We start from the raw sequence: 21,916 nt of genomic DNA, 5'->3' as shown, positions 1-21,916 counted from the left end.
ACACCCGGCAAAACGGAGAAGCTAAATGTTCATTTTTGTGTGTGCACAGGGTTTTGCTTGCACATATAATTCTCACTGACTTTAAATGCATACTAATTTCTCTCCCGTTGCAACGCACGGACATATGTGCTAGTGGTTATACTAAAGAGACATGCGAGATGTCAGAACTAGACACAGACACCTTTAGCCTATCAAAAGACTGATTAAAGTAATATGCCTATATATTACCTCTAGGTGATTCCTAGTGACAGAGTGAAATATAAATATGGTGTGACATTTATTAGGTACTAAACATGTTTTACAAGAATGTAAAACAACACATTATATTTCTAATGCAATCATTTTTCAGATGATGATATGAACTTAGTCGTTGGTCGCATATCTCCGTCGGCCCGTACAAGTATATGGGATGGTGTGATCCAACTTAAGAGCATCGCGGTGTTTGTGCTCGCTTTCTTTAGAAGGTAAAGAAGTAAAATGATTATGCTTTCAAATGATTTTTTTACATCATTCTTACCATTGATTTAGTATGATGTCTCATTGTTCTGTCTTTAGACAAGTAACATATTTTGTTTCGATAACTGACAACCTTATACATGTAAAAATGATTGTTGTTTTGCACTTACCAAATTGGTGGTTTGCTAAAACATCTTTCAATTTTTTACAATAGTAGCTTAAATATCATGGAGCATGGAGCAAAAAATTGTCATTGAACTATTAACCACAATAGTAGCTTCTAAATTGATGTGCTTCCTTCTATTAGTGTCTTAGGTATGAGTGAAAAACATATTCAATCTTATAATACAACAGATAAATGAGAGCAAAAAGGAGTATTATTAAAATTTATGCACGCCTTATATACTGAAATGAGACTGAAGAAGCAATATGCCCTTTAATCATATATGCAGAGAGGCATGCATCCATTCAGTAATTGTTTGAATTACAAGCATGAACTTGTATGTTGTACCACTTACAATGATCTGTTCTACCAATTGGTCCACAATTAATTCACTACTGCTGGGAGCATGTATCATCTGAATGGCTTTGTTTCTTTGTTCCAAGTGAGAATTCATAACTCATAAATTGACCGCCATTGACACCACCTACAAAAGAGTGGCTCAACATTCTTTATCAATCCCTCCATCTTTTTGATATCCTCTAGCGACAGAACAAACACCGTGAGACACAACTTAATCAACTATCATATATGCAGAGTAAAACACACCACCTCATGCTTACTCAAGAGCGTGCATGATGGACCAAGAGTCGAAATTGAAGTTTTAATAGAATTTTAAAATCACCGATGATAGATCAAAAGGAGATTGTGAAATTTAAACATTATCAATGAACTCCATCAGTCAACCTCGTCGTTGTTTCTATCCACCTTGACCTCCGCCGCAAGAAGCTTGTGCCACCGACGCGTTCATGGCTGGTAACCTCCTCCTCCTTGACTTGACGCAGGCGCCGAGAGTGAGCAGGGCAAGACAATGGCGCCCCAAATGTGCAACTGTGTGAGACCGTCGTCGACGCGCTCACTGTGCACCCCTGTCACGAGGTGAGGCTTGCGCGCTCCCCAGTTCTCCCATCATATTCCCTTCCCCTCAATCGAGATCATCTCCTTCATCTCCAGCCCATGCCCCCATCGCGACGGGATTGCCGGTTCCTCCTGCATAGAGCCTCCTCTGCACCGCCGACAACGTCATGGCTAGGCAGCACACGCGATAGTATGTGCCTGGTTACTGACCTTTCCGCAACACATTCGACGAAGTCTTGCCCTACAACGGTGGCGATGAGCGTCTGCTTGGATCTGGATACTGGAGATGTCATGGCGGCTGCCATGTGCAATGGAGAAGGCGCCGGCTTGCATCAGTGGCTCATGTCATCAAGCAAGTGCCTCAATCAATCCATCCGCAAAAAAGTTGATCTGGCTACTTAGCTCACAAGCGCCTCAATCATTCTGTTGATCCAGCTAGCTGCTTAGGTAGCTAGATTTGTACATGGGTGTTACCTTGGCCTCGTCCTCTGTATGAAGCTACCTCGGCCTCTCGTGATCCATATGAAGCGTCCCATAGGATTGACCTCCTCGTCCGGTGGCTCCATCAGTTCCTCCTCTGCCTCCATGGGATTGACTCCCTCATGAGCCAATATTTAGAGGGGAGGGGGTGGGTAGAAGGCAACGATGCATGTAGAGTTCTCCGAATCTAGGTCCTGACTTTTTTTTGGGGCCAATCCAGGTACTTAGGTGTGCATGGGGATGGAGTCGGCCGAAGAAGGTCCAATGCAGCGACGACGCAACATACCAAAATGAACGGACAGAGAACCAAGAATGGATCCTCTGTTTTATATTATTTAATTTTATTATTCAATTTAATTGATTAATTATATTATACCCTCATCTAACTTATGTTTAATATGGAAGCGATCAATCTCCACATGCTTCGTTCTATCATGCTGGACTGGGTTGTTGGCTATGTTGATAGCTGATTTATTATTGCACCACACCTTCACAGGGCCCTTTCTAAGTACTTTTCAGTTCTGACAGGAGATTTTTTTAAGCTTTAACAGGGGATTTCTTTTCAGTTGTGACAAGAGATTGCTTGGTCACAACATCTTAGTAAGGCCTACTGTCATGGCCCTGTACTCTGCTTTAGTTGTCGGTCTAGACACAATGGATTGCTTCTTTCTCCATGACACAAGGTTCCCTCCAAGAAAAACACAATATCAAGAAGTTGATCTTCTATTATCAAGACAATTAGCCCAATCAGCATCACAATACCCCTCTACATTCAAGTGTCCATTGCCTTTGAACCATAGGCCTCTTCTAGGACTCCATTTTAGATAGCGCAATTCTATGTGCTACCTCTAAATGCCCACTTCTTGGGTCATGCATGTAGCGGCTCACCACTCACGGCATAGGATATGTCAGGTCTCGTGTGGCACAAATAGATGAGTCGACCGACAAGCCGCTGCTAGCTCTCTTGATTGGATTTCCTGACTGTGCACATAGCTGATGGTTTTGCTCAATTAGAGTTGACACAGCTCGGCACCCAACATACTTGTCTTAGTGAGCAGATCCAATATATATTTTCTTAGAGCGAGAACTATTCCTTTAGCAGAGCTTGCAATCACAATTCACAAAAAATACTTGAGTTGACCTAGATCCTTAATCTCAAATTCTTTTCTCAACATCACCTTCAGCCGACTTATCTCTACATTATCATCTCCGGTGATAACAATACCATCCACATAAACTGCGAGGATGGTAATATGACTCTCTGAATGCCTATAGGAGTATCAGACACAATATGATCCCCATGACACTGTTTATAACCCATACTGCATATGGCTTGTCAGAATTCATCAAACCACTCGGTGACTGCTTGAGACCATACAGAATTCTTCAATTGGCACACCTTGTCCGTGGTGCTTGGACTACCAAAGCCAGGTAGAATCTCCATATAAACTTCTTCCTGAAGATCTCCATGCAAGAATGCATTCTTGACATCCAACTGATGCACTGGCCAACCAGAGCTAACAACACAAGAAATAAGAGTTCTTATTGTAGTCATCTTTGCAACGGGCGCAAAGGTTTCATCATAGCCAATCCCATAGGTTTGACCTTAGCCCCTTGCCACTAGTCTCACCTTGCACGATTCTACTTTCCCTTCTAGGGTTTGCTTCGCGGTATACACCCACTATCAAGTAACTTCCTGCTGGAAGAGAAACAAGATACCATGTCTTGTTCTTCTGAAGAGCTTTCGTTACCTCCATAATGGCCTCATACCACTTTGGATCATGTATTCCCTTGGGATAACAAAAGATTGTAATGAAGCAATGAAAGCTCTATACCCTGGCGATAGTGAGTCATATGCCACATAGCTTGCAACATCATGCTCAAAATTGTACCTTCCAGGAGGCTTTCCTGCTTTAGCTTGTGGTTCTTTCCTGCTTTAGCTTGTGGTTCTTTCCTTTAGGCAATAGGCAAATTCAATGAATCATCACCTATGATACAGGGCTCACTCTTAGATGAGTCCACTTCAATAGGCATTAAACTGTTGTTTAAACTAGCGTCAACCAAGGAGCTTATAGACACAAAAATAACCGAAAATGATGGAACACATAAGACTGAAGACAATGTGATACACGAAGTGTATTTCATAGTGTTGATCCATTTGATAGGATGATAAGTTCCATCAACGACTTGAATAATCTTTTTATGCATAGGTGGATGTGGAGCATATGGTTCAAACTCACTCCACCTTCCTATGACATGTGCTAATGCTCCAAGAGTCTAGTATCCAGTTGGAATAAGAAGTTTTATTTGAGGTACCTTTGCCAATATGAGCAGGATTAACAAGATTTCCTAGAATTGTTGTTTTTCCACTTTGGTTTGGAATTTCTGTAGTCCTCTTTGACCGTCTCAATTTCTCTAACTCTTCACTGAGGGTTTAAGCATCTTACTTGATCCTTTTGCACTCAAATTGAGATTGCCATTTTTTTCCTCAAACAAATGAGTGGACTTTTCATGTAGCTTCTTAATTCTTTGATTTCCCCCCATTGTTCAATGTCACTGAAAAGCACCAAGAGCCTCTTCTCTTCTGCTCTATTGGATCTTCTCTTGCACTTTACTTGAGCAACAACAGTTAAAAAGCAGGTTCAGTGCAGCTACCACACCAATGCCATGAATCCACCACGCTGCTCCATGTCACAAACACCAACCACACCTCCTAGAAGTTCTCCTTTGCCTTCTTTCAGCAACCAGCGGAAAAACATCTCGTTCTCTCCACTAACGGATTCCAGCAACACGCCTCTTCTCTGCTTCTTTCTACAGTACTCACTTCACCAGCACCACTAACTCCAGGGAGTTAATTGCTCAAAACCACCACATTTGTGACTAGGGTACTCCAAAACTACCGCTTTCGTCAAAAATCACAAAAGATCACCATTTCTGTGCCAAGTGGATAACAAATCGCATTGATTCGAAATTGAGCGCGTCTAACAGCAAACCTGATGGTTGCGACCGTCATGTGGCAAAGACTAATCCTAGTCGATCTTTGACCAACTGAGGTGGACGGGGGTCCCACCCGTCAGCTCTACTCTCCTTCTCTTATCTCCTCTCCTCCCTTCCAACAGGAGCGATGGAGGAACAGCAGCGGCGGCTGACCATGCTAGCTCCGGCGAGGACGAACCCCCGTGCCCCATCATGCTCCCGCGTGGCCGAGCCCCCTCTCCTCCCCCCACCCCTACCCGCTCTAGTGAGGCCGAACCCTCGCATGCCCACGCCCCTGCTTGCTCCGGCGAGGCCAAGACCCCGCGTGCCCGTGCCCCTTCCTCCCTGCGGCAAGGCCGAGCCCCCGCCTGCCCGCGCCCTTGCCAGCTCCGGCGAGGCCGAGCCCCTGCGCGCCCGCTCCATCAAGGTTGAGGCACAACCGCCCGCCCTCCCTAACAGGTGTCGGGTGGTCAGTCACCGCGACGACGCCTTGTGGGGTGGATTCGGGAGCTGGTGCCAGCGGGAGCTCGTAGAGCGACGCCGGAGAAAGGTCGAGCGCAGGGGAGGCGACACCACACGCGAGGGGGAGGCCGACAGGCGCAGGGTGGGCTTGATCCTCACGTTGAGATGGGCACTCAGCCGCGGGATGAGGCGGGCGCGGGGCGGGGCTTGCTGGAGAGGCGAGCGCGAGGCGGCGGCGCTTGCTGGAGGGAACCCCTCCTTCAGCTCGGCCTCAGCCGCCGGTGGAGCTGGTTAGAAGGGAAGGAAGTGAGAAATTTGAGGAAGGAGGTGTGAGGCAGACAAGTGGGACCCCCATCCACCTCAGTAGTCAAACTTTGACTAGGACTAGCCTTCGCCACATCAGCCTAGACAGGCAGGTCCCACCTATCAGTTTTCCTAGTAGACACGGCTCAATATTAAATCAGTGCGATTTTTTATTCACTTGCCGCAGTGTTGATGGTTTTTTGTAGTTCTCGGCGAACGTCGTAGTTTTGGAGTACCCTAGCCACAAATGTGATGGTTTTGAGCAATTAACTCACCTCCACGTGATAATAGCCGTAAGGCTTCACCCAGCTCTACATTCACGAGCACAGACCAACACCGCAGGCCTACAGATCCTTCTACTTGCACGCGTTGGTGGCAGCCGTCTTGGCCGAAGCTTTCAATTTCGAGCAGCCACACCTCTGCTTCCTATTGCTGCCCCTAGCACCCACGACCTACAGTACCTGCACGAGCCACAAGAAAGGGCCCCAGTCCCAGATTGCACACCACAAGCTTCAATGCCGACCTGCTGCGTTGCCCCATTCTCCTTGCCCCAGGAACCTCTTCTCTCCGCTCTAGTCCACCACCAGCAGCGCTTCTATTTCCCTTGCTCCAGACCAGCTCCTCTCTGCTACAGGCCATGGCTCTGTTGCAGCTTCTCCCATGCGATTCCCCCTCACTCCAGGAAGCTCCACTAGCGCCAGAACCTTCCTCACCCACAGCTATGAGCACCACCTTTCCTCTCACCTTTGGTGATGGCTTCAGTCGTAACCTGGGTCTGATACCATGTTGTCACTTTGGGGAAAAATCTGGAACACTCTCTTCCTCTCTAGCTACAGCCTACAAGTATGAGTAGATATACACTAGGGTGGGCCTTTGGGCCAAACCCATACACACAGCCGGCACATACACTCAGCCCAATATATATCCTTAGTTCCTTACTAGGATGTTGATTGGTAGAAGTTTGCACTGTGCTTCGAAGTTATGTAACTGTTTTACTACTCAATCCAGTCAAATCTCCATTCCCTTACATAATAGGTGTTGAAGCCTTCAACTGTAGGACTTGAGATGGTTTTGGTCCTTTAGGCATCACTTTCATAATAGTACAGGGACAAAACATACATTTTCTATTGGTACTAATGGGGCATAATGTCAAAAAAGAATTTGATAGCGAGAGGCCAATGAGGTCAAACGAGTCAAACTCCAACAAAACAAGCCTTTCTGTCATATTATTGTATTAATTAAAGTAGGTAGTTGTAACATGTTAATTATTTCAGGGTTGAAACGTTTCGTTGTTGCAACATCTCCACTACATATGATTCTATTTTTTGTATGTAACACAAGTTTTCATATAAACATTTCGGGGTTTAAAGATTTTTGATACCGATCATCAGATAATGTATATTTTCGTATGTATATGTGGACTTCTGTTCATTTCTTTTTCCTGCTCAATTATTCCTTGTACCATTTTAAGTGGAAAATAGTAGCGAAGACACTACTGCGCTTCTAGAAATTGTTTGATGGAAAATGTACAATGGAGGGTGGGCAGCCAGAGCTACCTTGCAAAATATCTAAGTCCTATTGCATTCAATCTTTGGGGCTAGGTTTTTCTCTATACATATCATTAACAAAGTATCCTTTTAACATCCTAAAACATTCATGAATGTTAGGTGTGTCACCATCAAATACGATCATGTTACTGTGATTCCATTAGCTCTAGAATACAAGAATAACCATCTCAAAGAAGCATTTGTCTTGGCTCTTGTGTTTACTTCTTCTAACATATCCATGAGTTGCATGTCCAAATTCCACTCCTGGTTCAACATCCACCAAAAGTTTTGGCCAAATCACATCAAAAAAATAAGTGTTGCGGTCCTTCCCCAAAAGATCTCTGTTATAGAGCCTGTCAAGTAGGAGTAAGAAAACAGCCTATGTTTACATTCACAATATGGCTTCCATATCCAGGACATAGGGGTGGGATAAGGATCATGATTGGTTATAGTCTTGTAACTTTGTTGCTGGAAAGTTTTGTGGGCAAGGGTCTTTTTTCCAGCAACAGAAAACTTTGTTGCTAGAAAGACCCTTGCCCGCAGTGAGTTTCTAGGAACCACCATCATCAAAGTAGCTCAATTGATCATGAATAATTACAAGGTTGTTGCATTGGGAGGATGCCATAGAAGACAGTGGAGGGTGACACATGTCACATATACATTCATAGGTTAAGGCCTTCTGAATGGTGGTCTCCTCATCAATAGTTAAATAATGCAACTGGGGGGTGGGGGGATTTAGATTGCATAGTATGATCAGACCATGTGTCCTACCAAAACCTAACAGTATCACCTCTCCCAACATCACATTTAGCCAAAGGCTGAAATTTGTCCCATGGAGACATACAGTCTCTCCATCAAAAGGAGCGGCACCTGCCAAAGTGTTGTGGAGGCAGACATGTCAGAGTAATGAGCTTTCTAGATGAAGTTAATCCAAGGGATGTTCTTCTTGTTGAAGAATATGTATACTCTCAGATGAAGTACCTCTACGTCACATGACTTGGGCCTACATGCAAGACCTCATTCGGCAAGACATTTACCATGATATCAATATCTTTGCCTACATAGATAACACTTGTAACATTTTCTTAGTGAAGGTCTGAAGCATAACAAAATTGATATATATGGTGCCTTAATTGCTTTCTACAAGTTAGAATTAATATAATTTGTCTTTGTACGACAACAGATGTCTTGAGTTGATCAGATTTAATGATAATCTGATGTGCATAGTGTATTTATTTGTTTCCACCGTAATCATACAGTAGGAATATACCTGTTTCTTAGATTGAGAAACAAATATTTAGTTGTTGTGAATGGTGGATGTTCAAACCATGTTGTTTCTTATTATAAGATATCCATGTGTTCTTTTTGCAGCGGGGAAAAAAATTCAAGATATTGTCTGGCCGAAAACCATAGAAATCGAAAGAAGAGTGAAATGGGGGGATTTTAAAAAATTCCTCAAGGATCTTCGTTACTCTCAAAACCGGTCGATAATGGTAAGATTATTTTCTTACATTATAGATGATTCATCCTTGTTCTTATGATTTGACATCCCCCCCCCTATATGATTATTTACTATTGTGTTGAAATGAGTTTGAAATTGTATGTGGCATACGTAGATAACTACTCCCTCCATTCCTAAATATAAGACTATTTAGAGATTTTAATATGGACTACATACAGATGCATATTGCGTATTTTAGAGTTTAGATTCACTCATTTTGCTCCATATGTAGTCCATATTGGAATCTCTAAGAAGACTTTATATTTTGGAACGGAGGGAGTATGTGTTTTGTAGCGTCATTTTTCTTTTATCAGTTTTACTAGTTGATGAAACATCACAGAAATAAACCTGAACTAATATTTACTTGCAATCAATATTCTATTAGGTAATTTCCCTGTGCTTGAATGCCGAGTCTTCGAAAAATGGCTTAGGGGGAATGAAGGAGGTAACGTTGACACTTGATTTTCCATTTCTAGTCTTTTTAAGGTATGGACATTCAGAATATTATGTTTAAGGTATTTATGACACTGATGCAGGTTGCAAAGATGTTAAAAGTGAACAAAAGAATTGGTTTAGCAACAATAGAAGATGATACATGTATTTATGTATGTCCCGGACAGAAGGAGATAATAACAGTCCTTAAAAAATATGGTTTCTGGAAAGGCGCGTCAACAGTCCATACAAACCAAGACTCTTTAATTGGTTTTGTTGTACGGGACCGAAGATCACCGGTAAACACAAGCAAGGGAGAGATAAGCATTGACAAAATAAAAGAAATTGGGGTTACTCATGTGGAAGCACAACAAGTGATATATGGTAAGCTTGTATTATCTATTAGTCCACATACATGGAAGTCTTATTCTCTCACTGTCCTCCTCTGGTAGTTGCTGAGCATGCACATCATCTTTCTCTTCTTTCAGATCAACGATCATACCCTGTTCACCCTCTTCATGTTCCAGTAGATGACGGCATATATTTTCGGCGTCCTCCTCTGGTACTAGCAGAGCAAGGCGCATATCGTCCATATCCTCCTCCTGGACTACTAAGTCATGACTTTCATTCTCCGCATCCTCCTCCTGGACTACCAGGTCAAGGGTTACATCCTCGACATCCTCCTCATGCCCCAGAATGTCAAGGCGTCTTTCACTCGCATGCTCCTTGCGCAAGAGACCAAGGTTTCATTTCCCATCGTCCTCCCAATTTTGCACCAGGATATTTCAGGCCCTCAACTGGTCATGGAAACAACAAGGGTATTCCTCCTGACTAGCAATATTGGATGTTTAGTGAGTGGCATGAGACTGACTATGTTATTGCAGGTTCACTACACTTGAGGCCACCTAGTGGTTCTGCTTCTGGTCGTGTGTGGCCTCCCATGTCGCACCCAAGGTCCGGGAACGATCTTTATGGTTTTGAAAGATCGAAAGGTTTCTCTCGCTCTAGCTCCACATATTACTCTAGATACGACAATGGCTCAGGTAGCTGGCCTCGCAAGTAAAGTCAATGATGAAAGCGTAGCCTTGTCCCAAACAACATTCTGAATGATTTATCTTAGATTGGTGTATTCAGAAGTACAAGCCAGACACCAAGACATGGATTCTTGTTTCCTTTTCTTTTTGGACCAGTTACTCCCAATATCTGCAGAACTGAATTCTTGATGTGTACAATGATGTATTACTATGTACCAACTGGCATTGCTACATGTATCTTAAGATTTGGTGCTCAATGATGTTATTACGTAATTTTCTGGATAAGCCATAGGAAGTTTTTGTTCTGAATAGTTGAAGTGTGTCATAGTGAACTACTACAGTATGCTAAATATGGTGATGGAACAAGTCCTCTAGGTCTCCTCCCTGTCCTGGTGAGCTTGTTCTACTAAAATGCTTGTCAAACGCCTCCCTCCTTGTCGACTGCCAGAGAGCTTTCGCAGGATGCCAGCCGGTTGCCCAATAAGATTGGCTTCAAATATAAAATCGTGTTTAGCTACAGCGCAGTTCGAGTTTCTTAGGTGGTGTTCGTTGTTATGAGTGGATTTTTCCCCACATTGGCTGCTCTTTTTATTATAATTATTCCCTTGACTAAATAGATATATTTTTAAAAAATCGGATGCTAAGTGTCTATTAAAAACCTAGTTATAATGGAGAGTTTTAAGTAGGTTTCCATCACTGCAGTCAAGAAGGTGTGTAACCGAATGGCCCACGAATTAGCTACTTACGCTAGGAGATTTGGGGACAGTGTTACCGTTGCTGATGTCCCAGTTTCGCGCAGGCGCCTCCTCCAGGAGGAATGTAATGCTAGTCAGTAATGTAATTGGCCTGGGCCTTTTCTAATTTTTTTTGAAAAGCTAGTTGATTTTCATTTGGGTAACAGTCGTTTTTTTGCACATTTTTTTTCTGAGGGCACAATGTATATGTGCGCACATTTCCTCTGTCCTGATTGTGTCCCTTGTCTGCCTTTGATTTGGGTCATAGCCAAGTTTCCCCCTACTACTAACTGACCCAAAACTTGAGAAAAGAAAATCTAACGGCTATGATCTTCTAGACCCAATAAGAGCAACTTCAATAGCTCACCTAAAAAACTTTCCGTAAAAGTCATGTCTGTATAATTTAGAGGAACTTGTTAGAAGACAATTTTTTTAATTCCCGTAAACATCTTTCACTAAAATATTTTTTAAATAATTTTTCATTAAACAAGCCTAACTAATGGCCTATGGCCCGCAAGTTAGTGACACATGTGACAGTGGCCGACAAGGTGGCATGGTAGCGATGACGATGGTGGCCGGCGAGGTGGCGTGGCGCCATGGTGCGAGGGTGTCCGGACATGAAGGTTGGCCGCCAAAATTATACATAAAGATCATCTTTCCGTAAACATAAGGAGAGTTATCAGCAATTATAGAGGACCCGTAAAAAATTTAAATTTACGGGAGCTGTTGAAGAGCTATTTTTGCCTCAACCTCTCGTAAATAATTGTATTTTTAATGATATGGGAACTGTTAGAATTGCTTCAACACCCGATGAGTAAACAACTTTGGTTGACTGCTCTGGGTGGAAAGCTAAGACTACCCCTTGGTTGATGGTAGACATTTGTCTCTATAGTACTTTAAGAAAATATATAACTTTTCATGTTTTACTTTTATTCTCATCACCTCTTCGTCCAACATTCCCTGCATGTGATAATCAATCACCTTAATTTACCCCCCCCCCACCCCCCCAACCAATTTTATTTTAACTAGAACAATGCCCGTGCGTTGCAACGGGATTTAAATCTTCTAATACGTCGGTTTGTGATTTTACTGTCTATAATAATGCAATTGTATAAATAAATGATCATGAAATTCTGCCCATGAATCACCTTATATTTTGATCAGAAGTTTGATAAGTAAATTAAATTAGAAATGGTTCAAAATGTAAGTAAATTAAGTTGATTTATTATTATACAAGGAAGGTTGGACGAAGAGGTGATGGAAGAAAGTTGAAATGGGAACCTAACGTTCTTTTTAAGTAGTAGAGATTTATTTGCCAATCTTCTCATCAAACTGTAAGATAAATCACGAACATGATTTGAAACATTACACAATCGCATTAATATAGGCAGGTAATCACAAGCTAAATACTAAAATATTAAAATATTTATATCCCGTTGCAACATATAGACATTGTCCTAGTAAAAAAACTACCTGTTTGTAAGAAAAATCTTGAACACGAGCAGATAAACAGTGTGACAACTAATGTACTTGTGCATCTTGACGACACATGACAACGGAAAAGAGTAAGGCAAGATAGTCAGATCAGGAGAGCTAAGATGGTTCGTGAGGGAAGGGTCACTGTTGCCGACGGGCCTGTATTGCACCATTTGAAACTGTAATTGCCGCTCCCTCCGACTCATAATCTACTACTAGACCATGAAGGCACGTGTTGCCGCGCTCGTCCATTTTAATAAAAGATAGGAGAAATATCTGCCATAAATTTAGATGGTACAAATATATGTAAGAAGTATGAGTATCCAAAACTGCAATGCCTCAAATACGAAGATGATTGTTTGTTATAGTACGTTTGGGGGCAGTAAAAGAATGGAATGTGAAGCATCTAAGCACGACTAACAGTTACTATTCTTCTGAATAATTGTGTGCCTTGTGAAGGATATATGGTTCCCAGAGTTCTCTGAAAAGCAACAACTTCCAAGCTGATGCCAGCATCAAGGAAGCTCTCCGATGCACAAACATCAAAATCCGGCAAAAATGTAACATCAGCGTATAAGCGTGCCTAACAAGAGATGAATATGTTACCAACAAGAGTTGAATACGGATAAAAGAAGATTGGCTCTCAAAGTTGAGCATAACATTGTTGTCAACGACGACCTCATAAAATGGCTTTGCTACATATTAATGGCCTCTGCAATGTGTTGTCCATGGCCTAGCTGTCAAGCATATCAGGAATTTCAGTTTACTAAAACATGCAATGCACCAGAACAAAAATGCAGATGTAAGGTAAATCTTTAAAGTACATGAGCATTTGATCAAATAGTCTACAAAAAGTAGCACCACACTGAATTTATAATCACATAGAACTTGCTAAAGTATCAAAGGTTATTCAGGGTACAATTTAACAATGAAAATGGTGGACATAATCTGTTAGTAAATTCATATATAACCAATAAAGCTAATGCAAATATACAACTATGCATAATAGCTTTCAGAAAAACTATGCATAATACATGAATTCCATTGTTGCAACTTGCAAGTCAAGGAATCTGTCATACAAAACAGTACACATCCTCCCGAGATGCCCGATCACGCATCAGTACAACAAATCAACAACGTACGTCATCCTACCTGCAGATTATGAAGCCAGCTAAAATTATCTATAAATCAAGGGAAATCAACCATAGAATCAGATGTTGAAGATCGAATCTAATTTCTATGGCCTGTTGCCAGGGAGACGTTGTTCGCGTACCCTGTTGGTCAGACACAAAAGAAAAGGGGACGCTGATCCTGCGGAGTAAAAGGAGGATGAGGTGCTCATCACGATCGGCTCTGTCGAATCTCCTTCACCGTCAGTCCCGTTACCACAGCCACCAGCTGCAAGCGCATGGAGGCGGACGCAAGAGGAATACAATCGGCGATGGAAGCCAGCAGCGCGTGCGGCTGCCGCAGTCGCCAAGGCAGAACGCTGCAGGAGACGACATTAAAAAATAAAGTAAAGAAGAGACCCACCATGGGGGCCTGCAGAAGAAGAGTAGATGGGTATCAGAGGGCGCGGAAGCTCGCCGCCGGGATTGAGGACGGTGGCGGCGCAGCCTCGACCAACAGAGGAGCTCAGGGATAGGGATAGGGCCGGCGATCGGGGATAGACGAAGAGACCTGGACGACCTGCAAGTTCATGTACGAATGATATGCTTTGCAAATTGGGCTGGACATCTTACGGCCCGATTATCGACGGGAACCGCAGCTAATTCTGCGGAGCAGCTGCCCGCAAAATGGTTCTCCGTACGTGCGTAACGAGTTGACGACCGAGCAAATCCAACGCGTTCATAGATCAAAATTACTGTGGAGGCTCGTAGGTAGGTCTGTCTTACTGTTTTCAGTGGTGGATCCAGGATTTGAAGTTACCTGGGGCGGACTTTTAAGGTAATGAAAAAAAAATCAAAGTCACGATACAATCAAATAAGACAATCTACATAATTAATTGGTCAATTAGTATGCATTTAGGCAAGACGATCGATGCACTGAATTATTCATAGTTTCATTCTCAAGTTGTAGGCGAAAGATATATAACGCAAAAAAACATATAAAGAATCAATCTGCTTCATATTCTTAGGTGCCGATAAAAACTATTAAGATGCAAACTACGTGCAACAATAGCCCCCAAGTTGTATTGTTTATCACCCAATACCGCACTCTTGAGAACACTAAGATCTGGAACGCACATGTGGCAAGCCTCATCTTTATCGTTAATGCATCTACCCACGAAGAGAGCAAAATAATGTATGGCAAGAAAATGAATGCTCCCTATGGCAGCTTGTGTTAATTCTCTAGATTCCCCAATAGTGATACTAGCAAGGAATTCTTTAAATTCAGATTTGCGAGGTTCACTAACAGTACCCCCACTGCGGGAGTTTACAAGCAGTATGAAAATCTTCTAAGTCCATGGTATAAGATTTATCATAGAGATCAAATAGAACAGTTTGAGAATTGCGTGATGATGTAAATTTAAACCTTCTCACAAAGAAATTAGTTAGGTGATAATATTGGGGACACTTATCTGACACGAAACACTCAAGTTCAGCATTACACACATACGCGTCAAATTCCTCCTTAATTCCTGCTTGGACCATAAAGTCTTCTGACAGCCATTCACAAGGCTGCACATGAGCTTCTCTTGATAGTTCATAATCCGACTCACATATCGTGGGCCTGGGTCCTTGCTTCCTTGAGGAACCACCTTGATACATTTTCCTAAAAATATTTCTTCCTTTGAAAAATTTCTGAAATTTTAGTAACTCAAAAATAAAAGTGAACCAAACTCAACAAAATTGATATCAACTACTCCTACAAGTGCCTAGAGGATATATCATGCATTAAAACTACTTTTGACCACATAAATTTGACATGCAAGCTCAAGAACAGGGTCACCTAAGAAGCAAATATTTGTAATAAATAAAGCACTAGAACAAAAACTAATTGGACCATTGGAGGAGTCACATACCGAAGAACAATCCCCGAAAGCAGTTTTGTGAATGGAGCTTTGAGCAAAGAGATCGAAAATGGCAGCAAGATGAGCTAGAACTCGGGTTTGAGCTAGTGGATGATTTTTTTCTGAAGGAAGACGAAGTGTGTGGGTGCAAGAATAAGTGGAGGGGGCCATGTGAGGTCTGTCGGCGTCAAAACCAGCGGATCTCGGGTAGGGGGTCCCAAACTGTGCGTCTAGGATCGATGGTAACAGGAGACAAGGGACACAATGTTTACCCAGGTTCGGGACCTCTCTATGGAGGTAATACCCTACATCCTGTTTGATTGATATTGATGAATATGGGTGTTACAAGAGTTGATCTACCACGAGATCATAATGGCTAAACCCTAGAAGTCTAGCCCATATGACTATGGTAATGAATGTATATCCTTTCCGGACTAACCCCTTCGGTTTATATAGACACCGAGGGGATCTAGGGTTTACATAGAGTCAGTTACATAAGAAGGAATCTTCATAGTCGGTCGCCAAACTTGCCTTGCACGCCAAGGAGAGTCCAATCCGGACACGGGTACAGTCTTCGGCCTTCATGTATTCACAGCCCATCAGTCTGGCCCATGGATAACAGGCCGGACGCCTGAGGACCCCTTAGTCCAGGACTCCCTTAGTAGCCCCTGAACATGGCTTCAATGACGAGGAGTCCGACGCGCATATTGTCTTCGACATTGCAAGGCGGGTTCCCTTCTATCCGAACTTCAAGATAGTCTTCGGATGCGATGATAGTATCCGGAGCTGTCACACACACCATACACAATCGCAGAGAGAATATATTTTTACACGGGTTTAATCCGCTGACAGCTTTTACAATATTACATCACGTCTGTTCGGTCATAATTTCAAACCGCTTTCATGTTTCGACGCCCCACGTCCCGAGACGCGGTTGCCATTGGCACGTCTTGCCAAAGCAGAGATTGTGTCCCCTTATCACGGGATTCTCATCAATGCGGGCATGAGTAACCCAACCGTGCCGTTTATACAGCCCTTGGGAATAGGCGAATCTTAAGGCGAGTGAGGAGGCGTTTAATATTCGTTGCCTTTATAAGGGGATAAGGGTTCCCTCTTCCTCTCTCACGCCCTCTCTCTGTCTCCACCTTTCTAATCTCGAGCTCCAGCGCCCAAGTTCTCATCTCCTTTCCACTCAAGCAACCATGTCCGGATCCGGAGGTCAAGGCAAGTGGATGGTCTCCTCCGTCAAGGAGGAGAACATTACGGAGCATCGGGCGGCCGGATACTTGGCGAAGGAGATCACTCACCACCTGCCGACTGGGGGACAAGTCGTCCCCACGCCGAAGCCCACTGAGAGGGTAGTTTTCCTCCCCCATTTCTTCCGCGGGCTAGGGTTTCCACTCCACCCTTTCGTCCGCGGGCTGATGTATTATTACGGGATAGATTTCCATGATCTGTCCCCGAATACCTTCCTCAAAATCTCGGCGTTTTATCGTCGTTGAGGGAGTCCTGGATTAGGGTGTCTTCGGACAGCCGGACTATATACTTTGGCCGGACTGTTGGACTATGAAGCTACAAGATTGAAGGCTTCGTCCCGTGTCCGGGTGGGACTCTCCTTTGCGTGGAAGGCAAGCTTGGTGATTCGGATATGTAGATCTCCTTCTCTGTAACTGACTCTGTGTAACCCTAGCCCCCTCAGGTGCCTATATAAACTGGAGGGTTTAGTCCGTAGGACAACGACAATCATAATCATAGGTTGGCTTCTAGGGTTTAGCCTCTACGATCTCGTGGTAGATCAACTCTTGTAATACTCATATCATCAAGATCAATCAAGTAGGAAGTCGTAGGGTATTACCTCCATCGAGAGGGCCCGAACCTGGGTAAACATTGTGTCCCCCGCCTCCTGTTACCATCAGCCCTGGACGCACAGTTCGGGACCCCCTACCCGAGATCCGCCGGTTTTGACACCGACATTGGTGCTTTCATTGAGAGTTCCACTGTGCCATCACGGTAAGGTTTGATGGCTCGTCTTGTTGTCAAGGACAACATTACCTCTGGAGGAGCCCTGGCTGTAGGCCAAACTCTCCGACTAGGCGGCTTCGTCATGACCTCCCGTTCGGCCGTCACACCGACGATGACTTCTCGGGTCATCAAAAACAGCCTCCACGCCGGCTCAGGATTCACCGAGCAGATGGATCCAATGGAGCTCTCTTCCTTGAATGAGCTCTTAGATCGCATCACCGCCTTGCGAGTCGCTACGGACTATGATCGGATCGGGCTTAAACCCGACCAAAGGGAGATTAACTCTCCGCCGGTCACCCATCGAATAGCGGTGGTGGAGGAGCAATGCAGCGATTCTTCCTCTATTTGGAGGACAAACTATGTCCGGATCCCCGAGCTCTCCGAGACGGATACCCATCTATGGGAGGACATGGCCCAAGCTTCGAACCTAGAATCGGACAGCAGGCCAGAACTATTGGGCAACGTCCCAGAGCCCGAACTGCCAAGCTCGGAAACTCCTCTGCCCCTGGGTCTCTGATCGGGTCAGGGTTTGGACCTAAATCTACCCACCCACCCTCACATAAGTGATCTTTCCCACATTATACAAGAGCCCCAAGAGACAGTACATCACTATTGGGCCAGATTCCTCCTTGTAATGAGCAAGGTCAAGGACTTTCGCGAGGAAGACGCAATTTCATTCTTTTACAAAAATTGCACGGACAAGGGAATCCTCAACGCCATATGTCGTGGGTTTGTCACGGCAGATGTCCTCGTGAAAGGACTTAGTCGTGGAGCCATCGCTATGGGTTAGCTTAAAGGGCTTAAACCGGACAAGGGACACGAGGGATTTTATACTAGTTCGGCCCCTTCGATGAAGGTAAAAGCCTACGTCTAGTTGTGATTGGTATTGCTAGGCTTTCGATGACCAGGGAGCGAATCCGCTTTGCCTGGTTCTCGAGTTGTTGTCTGTCGTCCCTAAACCGCTGCCGGGTCGTCCCTTTATATACTTAGGTTAACGCCTGCCGGTTTACAGAGTCTCGAGGCTGGATCATAAACGTGTCCGGCTCGGTCTCTATTCCTTCTAACTTACAACACAAGTTACATGAAAGAGGACTTAACTCGCCTTTGGGCCTTGGGCCTTCATAAAGCGCCACCATCCTCATGTCTTCACGGGCTTCTATATTCATGGAGTTAACCCGACCACTCCTAGCCGGTTTACCTCCAGTAGTCATATCCCCAACATTAGGCCCCAGATTGATTTGAACTTGTTCATGTCAATCTTCAATACTTAGAAAAATTCTTGCCCTGGCACCTTCGTATAGATCTGGTAAACCGTCGTGATGTCATGCTTTAGATCCGTAGTAAACCGCCATGACGTCATCTATTCGTTGAAGCCGAAGATACCTTCATTAATGAATGTCCAACCATCGAGGCGACATCCTTATTAACTATCCATTTTAAGCTCCTCGATTCATGCACTCGTCGCTTATCGGTTCGCCTTATAAATAGGACCAAGGGCCATTCCCTTTTCCCCCTTCGTCTCCTTCGCTTCTTCTTCCTCCTTGCGATGCCTCTGCAACCGAGCGCCGCCGCCGTCGCCGAGCTTCGCCTCCGCCTCTCCGTTGGTCACTGGATCAACCTGGTTGCACCAGAGAGCCGCGACGTACCTCCGCTGCTTCAACAACCGCTGTAAGTCCTTTCCTTTCCTCCTTTGTAGATCTGCCTAGGGTTTCCTTGTTCATCGAAGTTCATCGAGGCTCCGGCACTGTTCTTCCCTGTTCCTCCTTAGTCCATGGATAAAAACCTCAAGCTTGATATATTTTGTGTAATGGCTTATCTTCTTTTACCACAACAAACCCTTATGCGCATAAAAACTGACCTGGACCTTTGTGAATCGCTTCGGGACCACCCTTTTTAGGTCGAAATCTTTTTGGTTTCCTGTCTTACGGTAGATCCAAAATTTCCATGCAACCTTGTGAAACCTGTTTTTACCTTACTTAGTCATTCTTACCTTAGATCTGTATCCTCTTTATCACATAGGCCGTTTACCTTTGAAAAAAGCAATCTATCACATACCATTAGTTCCCTTGTAAACCGGCAATCCCTTTATCTCTGTTGTCATACTCCGGTTTAACAGTATGCGTATACCTTTGTTCTGTTTACCACCTTGTCATTCATTATTGTATCAGCCGCCGGTTTACAAAATTTACATACTTGGATTTCTTTATCCCATTGCACCTTATGCACCACCATAAATGAATTGTTAAACCGGTACTTCTTTTCAGCTTTTTCACTCGCAATGGCCAAGCAGTTTTATGCCTGCAACTGTGCTCCCTCCCGGGTTACCGAGGAGCAGCTTAATGGAATGGTCAAAATTGGTACCTTACCAAAAAAAGAGAGATCCGGTGGCGAGTTCCTGGACCAGAGAATCCTCCCACCCCTAAGCAGGGTGAGGTAGTGGTATTTGTTGATCACACAGGCCATGGTTTCAAACCGCCCGGGTCAAAGTTTTTCCGGGATGTGCTTGCCAGTTTCCAGCTCCACCCTCAAGATATTGGACCTAACTTGGTATCCAATATATGCAATTTCCAAGTCTTCTGTGAAGTGTACTTACAAGAAGAACCAACTGCTGAGCTGTTCGGGATTTTTTCCATCTGAATCGGCATACTGAATTTGTAGACAGACCAAACACTGAACTTGGTGGCGTCTCCATTCAAAAAAGAAAAGAGGTTGAATTTCCTCATGCCAAGCTGCACAGTCACCCCAAAGAGTGGAACCAAACTTGGTTCTACTGTAAAGACACCTCCCCTGAAGACGAGAACCCTCTGCCGAGTTACCGTGCCCACCGGCTTTCCAACACTCATCCACTGCCGCAAAGTCTAAGTGCCCAGGAATGGGCCTCATATGCCCCTCAACTCGCCAAGCTTTGAGCCTTTATGTCCAATGGTTTATCAAGCGTCGACTTTGTGTGATGCTGGATATCCTGGAGCATCTTGCCGTTAAGTCGCCGCTCCGGTTTAATGTGTGAGTACACTGGTGAAGTAGAAGACTACCAACGTCACATCAACATTCAGCTAACCGATGAAGAAGTTACTAAGGGTGTCAAGATGTCACAGCCCTAGAATTCTGCTTTGTAATTAGTTGCATCAGTGAGTTGCATCCATGCATCATGTTTAAATTCAAGAAACTTGAATTGAGGAAATTTGAAAGCCTCAAAATTTTAATTAAAAGAAGGGCAAATAACCCTGGAAAATGCATCCAATGTTTCCAAAATGCTCTCCAACAATGTTTAATATTTTTGGCAAGGGTTTTGGTCCAAACCAAAAATATATAACATTTTTGAGGAATTATTTTGGCCATCTGGATTTAAATCAATAAATATTTGAGTTGGATTTAATTCTTCTATAAAAAGAATTGCAAGTCCAGTAATCCTGAAAACCTGTGAGTGGCTTTGAATATATTGCATCAAGCCACATAAATATTTTCAGAAGCTACTAAATGATTTGGTTTGTGAATCAAATCAAAACAGAATTGAAATATTAGAAAACAGAAACAGAAATGTAAAAAAAAGAAGGAAACTAACCTAGGCCAGTTTACCTGGGCCTTACCTAGCAGAAGCAGCCCAGCCCACCAGGGGCAACGCTGTCTTCTAGCTCCTGCCAGTAGGAGCAGCTGCGTGCCGGCATGCCGCAGCCGTGCCACCTCCTGCTCCAGCGCAACGCCCCGGCTCTTCTAGCCACACCAGTGAGACGCCCAGATCCCCCCGGATCCTTCCCCCCTCTCAGCGCTCTCTCTCCCCTCGCCTGGACCCCTATCTCTCACCCACCCGAGCGTGGCCGTCGCCACCATCGCCGACCACCACAGCCACTGCCTGTCCCTCGACCAACCGCCGTGTCCATTGGTTCCGCCTCATCGTCTTCATCATCCCAGACGAGCCACGCATCCTCGGGCGCCCTACAACGTCGCCATCGCCGTCGTCTTCCACCTCGGGCTCCGACCACCGCCGCCGTCGATCCGCCGGCTCCGACATGTCCCCGAGCCCGCTGACCTTCTCTGCTGCATCCTTGTGAGCTCCTACACCTCCCCCCCCCCCGTGCTCGCCCCCTCTGTTCCTGTCGTGGAATTGTCACGGCAGATGTCCTTAGTGTCAGGACTTAGTCGCGAGGCCAACGCATCTATGTGGTAGCTTGAGAGGGGTTGAGCGGGACGAGAGACGCGATGTTTTACCCAGGTTCGGCCCCTCACGGTGGAGGTAAAAGCCTACATCCTGCTTCATTGATATTGATGATGATGATCACGGTTACAAGAGTGCTCTAACTCGAGAGCTATTGTCTAAACCTAACTTGTCCAACTTGTGGAACTTGTCAATCTTCCCCCCTTTTGGGGAGCCCTGCCCCTCCTTATATATGTTGGAGGGGCGGGT

General features: G+C 44.4%; 1 pseudogene; it reads left to right on the top strand.

Moving 5' to 3' along the window:
• Nucleotides 1-354: 354 nt before the first annotated feature.
• Nucleotides 355-10,450, top strand: LOC125538175 (annotated as a pseudogene).
• Nucleotides 10,451-21,916: the final 11,466 nt, after the last annotated feature.

Source organism: Triticum urartu, chromosome 2, assembly GCF_003073215.2.
Source record: "Triticum urartu cultivar G1812 chromosome 2, Tu2.1, whole genome shotgun sequence".
In the NCBI taxonomy this organism is placed as follows: Eukaryota; Viridiplantae; Streptophyta; class Magnoliopsida; order Poales; family Poaceae; genus Triticum; species Triticum urartu.
The sequence above is the reverse complement of the archived record's forward strand: the minus strand, read 5'-3'. Positions and strand labels throughout refer to the sequence as shown.